This window comes from Typopeltis vanoorti, chromosome 3 (assembly GCF_054136105.1).
Source record: "Typopeltis vanoorti isolate ZY-2024b chromosome 3, IOZ_Tvanoo_1.0, whole genome shotgun sequence".
In the NCBI taxonomy this organism is placed as follows: domain Eukaryota; kingdom Metazoa; phylum Arthropoda; class Arachnida; order Uropygi; family Thelyphonidae; genus Typopeltis; species Typopeltis vanoorti.
The window spans coordinates 27,912,168-27,919,334 of record NC_143551.1 but is presented as its reverse complement, the minus strand read 5'-3'; the positions used below and the strand labels follow the sequence as shown (position 1 = coordinate 27,919,334).

The 7,167-nt window shown below is 32.8% G+C and overlaps 1 pseudogene; it reads right to left on the bottom strand.

Annotated features, from left to right (window-relative positions):
- Window positions 1–2,667: 2,667 nt before the first annotated feature.
- On the bottom strand, window positions 2,668–3,265 carry LOC150108008 (casein kinase II subunit beta-like; annotated as a pseudogene).
- Window positions 3,266–7,167: the final 3,902 nt, after the last annotated feature.

Genomic DNA, 7,167 nt, shown 5'->3' with positions numbered 1-7,167 from the left:
TCTTTAATAAGTGCCTAAAACAGAGAAAAATTCCAAAAAATTGGAACAATTCACTTCTAATATTAATTTTTAAAAAGGGCAATAAGGAAGAAATTAAAAAGTACAGACCTACTCCCCATCATATATAAGGTCCTCACAAAAATTATAAATAATAGAATAAAATCTAAACTAGAGGGAATGCAATCATGTGAACAAGCTGGATTAAAAAAGAATTACAATACTTGGACCATATTCACAAATTAAGACAGCTCATTGAAAAATCAATTGAATACAATAAACCCTTATGTCTGGCCTATATAGACTAAGAAAAAAGCATTTGATTCAGTTAAAACATCTGCAACACTAAAAGCACTTGAAACCAAGGGTACTAAGAAACCATATATGAAACACTAAAACATATTTACAAAAATGCATCTTCTGTAATTAAATTATATAAAAACAGTGATGAGTTCCCAAAATAAAAAGGCATCCGGCAAGGCGACACCATATCTCCCAAATTATTTACAGCTGCACTTGACGAAGTCTTTAGAAGCCTTGATTGGGAAACAAAAGAATAAGCATAAATGGAGAAAGGCTGCATCATCTGAAATTTGCAGATGATATTGTCCTAATAGCAGATAATCTTGACGATCTGCAAGAAGGACTAAATCAGCTAAATGAAGCCTGCAGAGTAATTGGATTAAAAATAAACAGAGAAAAAAAACAAAAATAATGAGGAATAAATACATAAGCCATACAACTGTCAAAGTTGAAAACTATGATATATAACATGTTAGTTCATGTGTATATTTGGGCCAATTGTTATCATTTTAGGATTGCCAAAGAAAAGAGATTGAACGAAGAATTCACCTTCGATGGATGACTTATGGGAAAATGAGAGACAAATTCAGAAGTGACATCCCTATGAGTCTAAAAAGGAAAGCTTTCGACCAATGCATAATTCCTGTCCTAAACATATGGAGGAAAAACATATACTTTAACAGAAGCCCTAAACAAAAAGCTGAAAACAACACAACATCGCATGGAAAGAAGTATGCTAAAAATAACATTAAGAGATAGGAAGACAAATATCTGAATAAGATCTCAACCTGGTGTCATGGATATTGTAAAATAAATTAAACCGGCTAAGTGGAGATGGACTGGCCATTCCCAGATGCAGAGACTGGAGATCGACTAGAAAAACAATAGATTAGAGACCAATGGATGGAGCAAGACAAAGAGGAAGTCCGAGAAGAAGGTGGAGGGATGAACTAGAACAAATTGCAGCAGAGAGATGGATTGGAAAGGCAGAAAACTGAGTGGTCTGGAGAACCATGGGGGAGATCCTCGTCCAGCAGTGGACAGAACTAAAACGTTGAAGAAGAAGAAGAAGAACAGAAGACCTCATTTGGACTATTGTGCACAGATCTTGTCATCTGGATTTCTTGGTAATGTGGAAATGATGGAGAGGATTCAGAGGCAGGTTAGTAAGATTGTTGTAGGTCTGTTGGATGCTCTCTACGATGGTAGATTGAAGATCTGTGGGCTCCAAAAACTAGCTGATTGAGGAAGGAGAGTGAATATAATAGAGACCTGTAAATTTTTAAAGGGATTTTATGGGATTGATACTGTTGATTTTTTTAAGACCAGTGCAGGAAGGGAGAAAAGGAGGGAGCCATCCCTGAAGATTGTGTAAGGGTGTGGTTAACAAGGGTGTGAGGACTAGATTTTTTTGCTTGGAGGGTTGTGAATGGGTGGAATGCATTTCCAGAGGTGGTTGTGAATGACTTTAAGAAGAATGATAGGTATTGTGTGAATAACGGTTAGTGTATCAATGTAGGGTCTCCAGCGATGAGTCTTTTTATATCATTGAGACACCGTTATAATAATAATAATAATAATAATAATAATAATAATAATAATAATAATAATAATAATAATAATAATAATAATAAATTGTTTTTTACTTGTATATAAAACTGAAGAAGTCTTGCTTCTCTTTTATTTGCTTATTTTTCACACGTGTGTGCGCATACACCAAAACTGCCAGAGCATTAGTCCCTTCACAAAGACACACACACAAACTATTAGATATTAGTCCCTTTCTAACAGAAATATTTCATGCAACATATTCTAGGTCATTCTTGAAACAGCACCTTAATATGCATAAATGTTATGCATAATTCACCCTAAGGGAAAATGCAGCAGATACAATGACACAATCCAATATTTTACTTTTTTAAATATTTTTCTAGTAAAGCATTTACAAAGCATGTAATTAATGTTATATACTTTTGCAAAAACAAAATGCATGATGAAAGAACTACAAATACTGAGACATTATATTCATCATATCTGCTAGCTTCAGCACTGTACTTCCAAACAAATGAGTATATGCACATTTCACAGATCTAGTCTTTTCATACACACCTAGCAGAACTTCATTTCAAAGAAATAAATTAAGAGTCAAAAATACAGGGAATTTGGTACAAAAGACCTAGAATAATCCAATTTAATACCTAAAGTATTTCCCACTATATTAAAGAAATACTGAAATAAAACTTCATAACTTGAAGTAAGAGTTACACAATGTATCTGAAGATGATACAATTTCTCTCTCTCCTTTTTTTTTCAGCGGGCAACGTATTATATTAGGAGGGTGCATATAAAGATATGAGCTATCCACTGTCAGCGTTTCCCATTATTGTAGCTCATTGTTCTAACTGGACCTTTAAAAATGGATGCTGCCTGCTGCTGCAACTGATAGGCCAAATGCCGGATTTTGAAGCCATATAATATTGGTATAAACTGATTTGTTGGCCTTTGGGGTGTCTATATTCTGGGTGAACCATAAAAAGTATATGGAGAAAACCTGTACCAAAATAGGCACCATCCGTATGATGATGACGAGATGATTTAGGACTGTATACATCCATACATTTAGGACAATAAAGCTTCACCATTGCTTCTCCTGGCACATCTAATAAACCAATTGGTAAAACTGACTGATTTTCACAGTACACTCTTGGACAACTTCCGAAATCTCCATTCTGATACTTTTCTATGTGGTTCAAGATCTAATATCATATCTAATGCCTGTCTGTAGTGAGGAACTTATTCACTAAGACCAGTTAGATTGAATTTATCTTGAATATAATCTTCTTCCACCTCACAGAAGAATTCATTGCCACGCAGACCACAAAACCAAGATATCCAAGATACTTCTTCTGAAGAACTCATTGTTGTTTACTAAATTCTTTTCTTTTCTGGTCTTTATTTTATTTATTTACTTTTCCCCAAGCGTTAACACACTGAAGACCTAATCAAGTAACATTTAACATAAAGTAAACAATTATTCAAAAAGTAATCCTCCCTTAACCGCTGAATCCTTTTTTCCTTTAAAATTAAGTAAATAATAATAATAATAATAATAATAATAATGGTCGCGGTTTGGAAGCTCAGAAAATATCTGTCGACTGGCATAAGGCAGTAATGCCACAATAATTAGAAATAGATTTCAATTAATCGGTAAGGCAGGAGCTTATCAGATAATCGAATAGTCCTTTGACCTAGAACTGAACACTGGAGATTACAGTCTTATTCGAAATATCACATATTTCTTCAGATTTATTATTATTATTATTATTGTTTAATCTCATGTTGCATGTCATGCGTTATGACGTAATAACGATGTTATTACGTCATAACGAAAAATAACATCATAGTGTAATAATGATGTTATTATGTAATAATTCATGCTGAACACTTTAAAAGCTGAACCATTAAGAGGAATTTTTCTGTGTTAGATGGTTATCTCTGAGATGAAATTCGAATGCGCTTATGTACGTAATGAGCATTTAAAATATGCAGACGTATTCTGTGTTCTCCATGCATCAGGGCAACACACACCAAGAAACACCTATAATGAAGTATAAAAGTGAACTTTTCATATTGTTGGAACCATGACACCAATTTATTGGACATGCGCATGATTTGAGCGGCGGAAGTACATGCGCGTGATTTATAGAATTATTGGGATTTCTAGTCCCATTAATCAGTCATAATTACTCTTAAAATACCTTTGAAATATTATTCAGTCTAGGCTATAATGGTTTTTTGCCAAGTTATAGCCCGGTATATGTATTCTGGGAGAGGAGGAGGATGTGGACCATACCGCAATTCACTTTTTTCTGTTCAAATTAATTCGAAATCAGCATCGTTGCGTAAATAACCCGATAGCAATGTCAAACAATTTCTGAAGTTATTAAAATGATATACCAATAAACTAATGCAAGTGCATCTTGGCATTTGACCCTTTTCTAATCAATCATCTGTTCGTAATTTATTGGCAAGCGAAGATACCTGGCCCTGACAAGTACCTTCGCCTCGATGTATTTTATCTGTGTGATTTCTTGTGTCATAAACGTGTATAATCTTGTCAGTTAACTAACCTTTAGTTGAAAATACCTCATAAGTTTCTTCTCATAATAGATGGGAATCTCACATCAGTCCCTTCTAGCCAAGGGCAAATGTCGCATTGTCTAGTACCTCAACTACACTCGAATGCCAAAATGTGAGAATATAATAGTTGTGAAACTGTCTCAGTATAGGGAATCAAATACTGAATTTTTCCCTTTCTTGCAATGATTTAAAATATCTCAGTTGTTCCTGAAGCATTTTAAATAATAGTGTCTGGCAAGACTGCATCTTCTTTCCAAAATCAGGAACAACTATTACTAACACCAGAGAGAAAGAAGAAAAAGCTGCTCTCCAGTATATTTCTTTCCAACAACAAAAACAAAATTGACGAGGTTAACTTTAAATTGATTGTATTACCTCCACTGATTTGAATCAGCAAAGGATATGAAAGGAAAAACAAGTACGGAGTTCTTATATATCCTTTAGCGAAATAGGTTACTTGGCAAATGTTGATTTGCATTCACAGACTGAGTAAATTCTGCAAGGTAAATTTATAGATCGCCAGGTGTTGTAATCAAATTGTTTTAGAGGAAGATCACAACTTCATTTTTTTTTCATACGTAGAAAGGAATGATAACATATGAAAATAGTTCGAAACATCATAGTTTAGAGCAGAAATTGAAGTTTTAACAGAGTTTGCATCTTACTGTATGAAAAATATTGATGAGTGCATTCATATTTTCTATTAATGTCATTGAAATTACGCTGTTTTCTAAAGGATAAGAGCTGAACCGTCTTTATTAAGCAATCTTTCTGTCCTAAGTAATTTTCATACAAAATTTCACTTTCTTTTGTTTGAATTAGAAATTCCAAGATTGCTTTAACTGATATACAGTAATTTGTAAAGAACACAAGATTTTATTTTCTCCTTGGCTGATATTTATGAAATTCAACACTCTCTATCTTAATTTTGCGTATGTAACTTTGCATATAAAGTGGTTTTTAGAAGCTTTCTAAAAATCACTTTATATGCAAAGTTATTTACAAAATTTTTATATCATTAACCTGTTAAGAGTAATTAAACATGCGGTTTTTATTAATAAAATTAGCATGTTTAATTACTCTTAACAGGTTAATGATATATAAAAATTTTGGAAGTAATACCCAGAAGGAATTCAAAATTTATTAGCTAAAATAATTTAATTTTGAATTTGAAGGCGAAGTACTGTTTCTTATTTAATGAAGAGGCAATTAAGATATATATCTATTCCAAATATTTTTTCATATATCGAGACAGATATTTTTTCTTTATATAGTAAACTACTATGCAATGAAGTAGCATTCTTGCTCATGGAGAATGACATATGCATAAATCATTTTATGAGATAATTTATTTCACTGTAACGATGTCAAACTGAGAAGATGAAATTTATTATATTTTTTATGATGGTAATGAGTACAGAGAAAAAAATGGAGTCATACACGTTTACGTTTCTTGTCTAGTTATAAATTGCCTTCTCCACTGGTAGCCAATCAGAGAAAGCTGGTCTAATGTTATCCCTAATTTAAGAAACCCGTTATCTCGTGGTTTCTAACTCTAATTCAATATTTTTAATGTCTGAAATAGTGTGGATTCCACAGTCGATTTTCTTGAGTTTCCGGGACGATAAACTCGACTTTCCGGGAGAAAAAATCCGCTTGCCCGTGCCAGAGATCAATTAACGCTGTAACCGAACAAAGGCTTTTGATATTTAATTTTTTGATACTTTTCCTTGCACTTTTAAGCTTTTTTATTTATTAAGTTTCACAGAACTTTATAGCTTCCGTGATTTTATAACCGTCATTAATTGCTACTCGCTTTCTGGACTGCATAGAAAATCAAGTTATCTCTAAAAGTAGTTAAACAAAATTCATGAAAATCGTTTAGAAAAAGAGTAAAATATAAATATATTGAAGCTAAGAAATTCGGCACAGTTGGTTTCTGGCCATTCATTCAGAGTTCGCGGAGTGTGTCCTCTTGGCCACTTGGGATTTTGATTCTTTGACCAGGCATACTGGAAAGGATAACACATGCAATTTACCACAAAAGAATACATACTGTATTTTGTTGTAAGCTTAACCATGTTTTCCTAATAATATGGTTAAGCAAGTCAATCTGAGTAGGATCTGGGTCTGTACATGCTAATTATTATTATATTTTGGATGGTAACAAAAAAAAAAAACTTGGAATCGGACATAAAAATGCTATAAAATGTAAAGGTGATAAAAAACAGAATATAGGATATTCTAGATATCAGGAGTAATTTATTCAAAATTGTTAATTTTCTATCAAGATACTCGAAACAAAACTACCTGAAAATGGAAAAGCTGTTGTAATGATATATTCCGCCTGAAATACTAAACTGCATAAAAGGTTTCATTTCATGTTCTTTTGCAGCATGTTTCTTTCGTTTTCCAGAATTCATTTTCATTTGCTAGAGTCCGAAGACTATGAGCTTTTATTCTTTCTATAACTTTGTTTGGAAAGGGACAAGAAATTTTTGGACGATTTACTAAAATACGGATAGGTATTTCAATACAATAAATTAGGTAAATGACAATAATCCTGATTGTATTTAGACTACAGTGCTAAAAAAAGCAGTAGAGGAAGTAATTCCTGAAATAGAAAAGATCAATAAGAAATTGATAACTCAGGAAACCCTTGTGAATTGGTACAAGAGAAAAAAGAACTGAAACTTAAAAGAGATAATTCAGAATTAGCAGATGAGT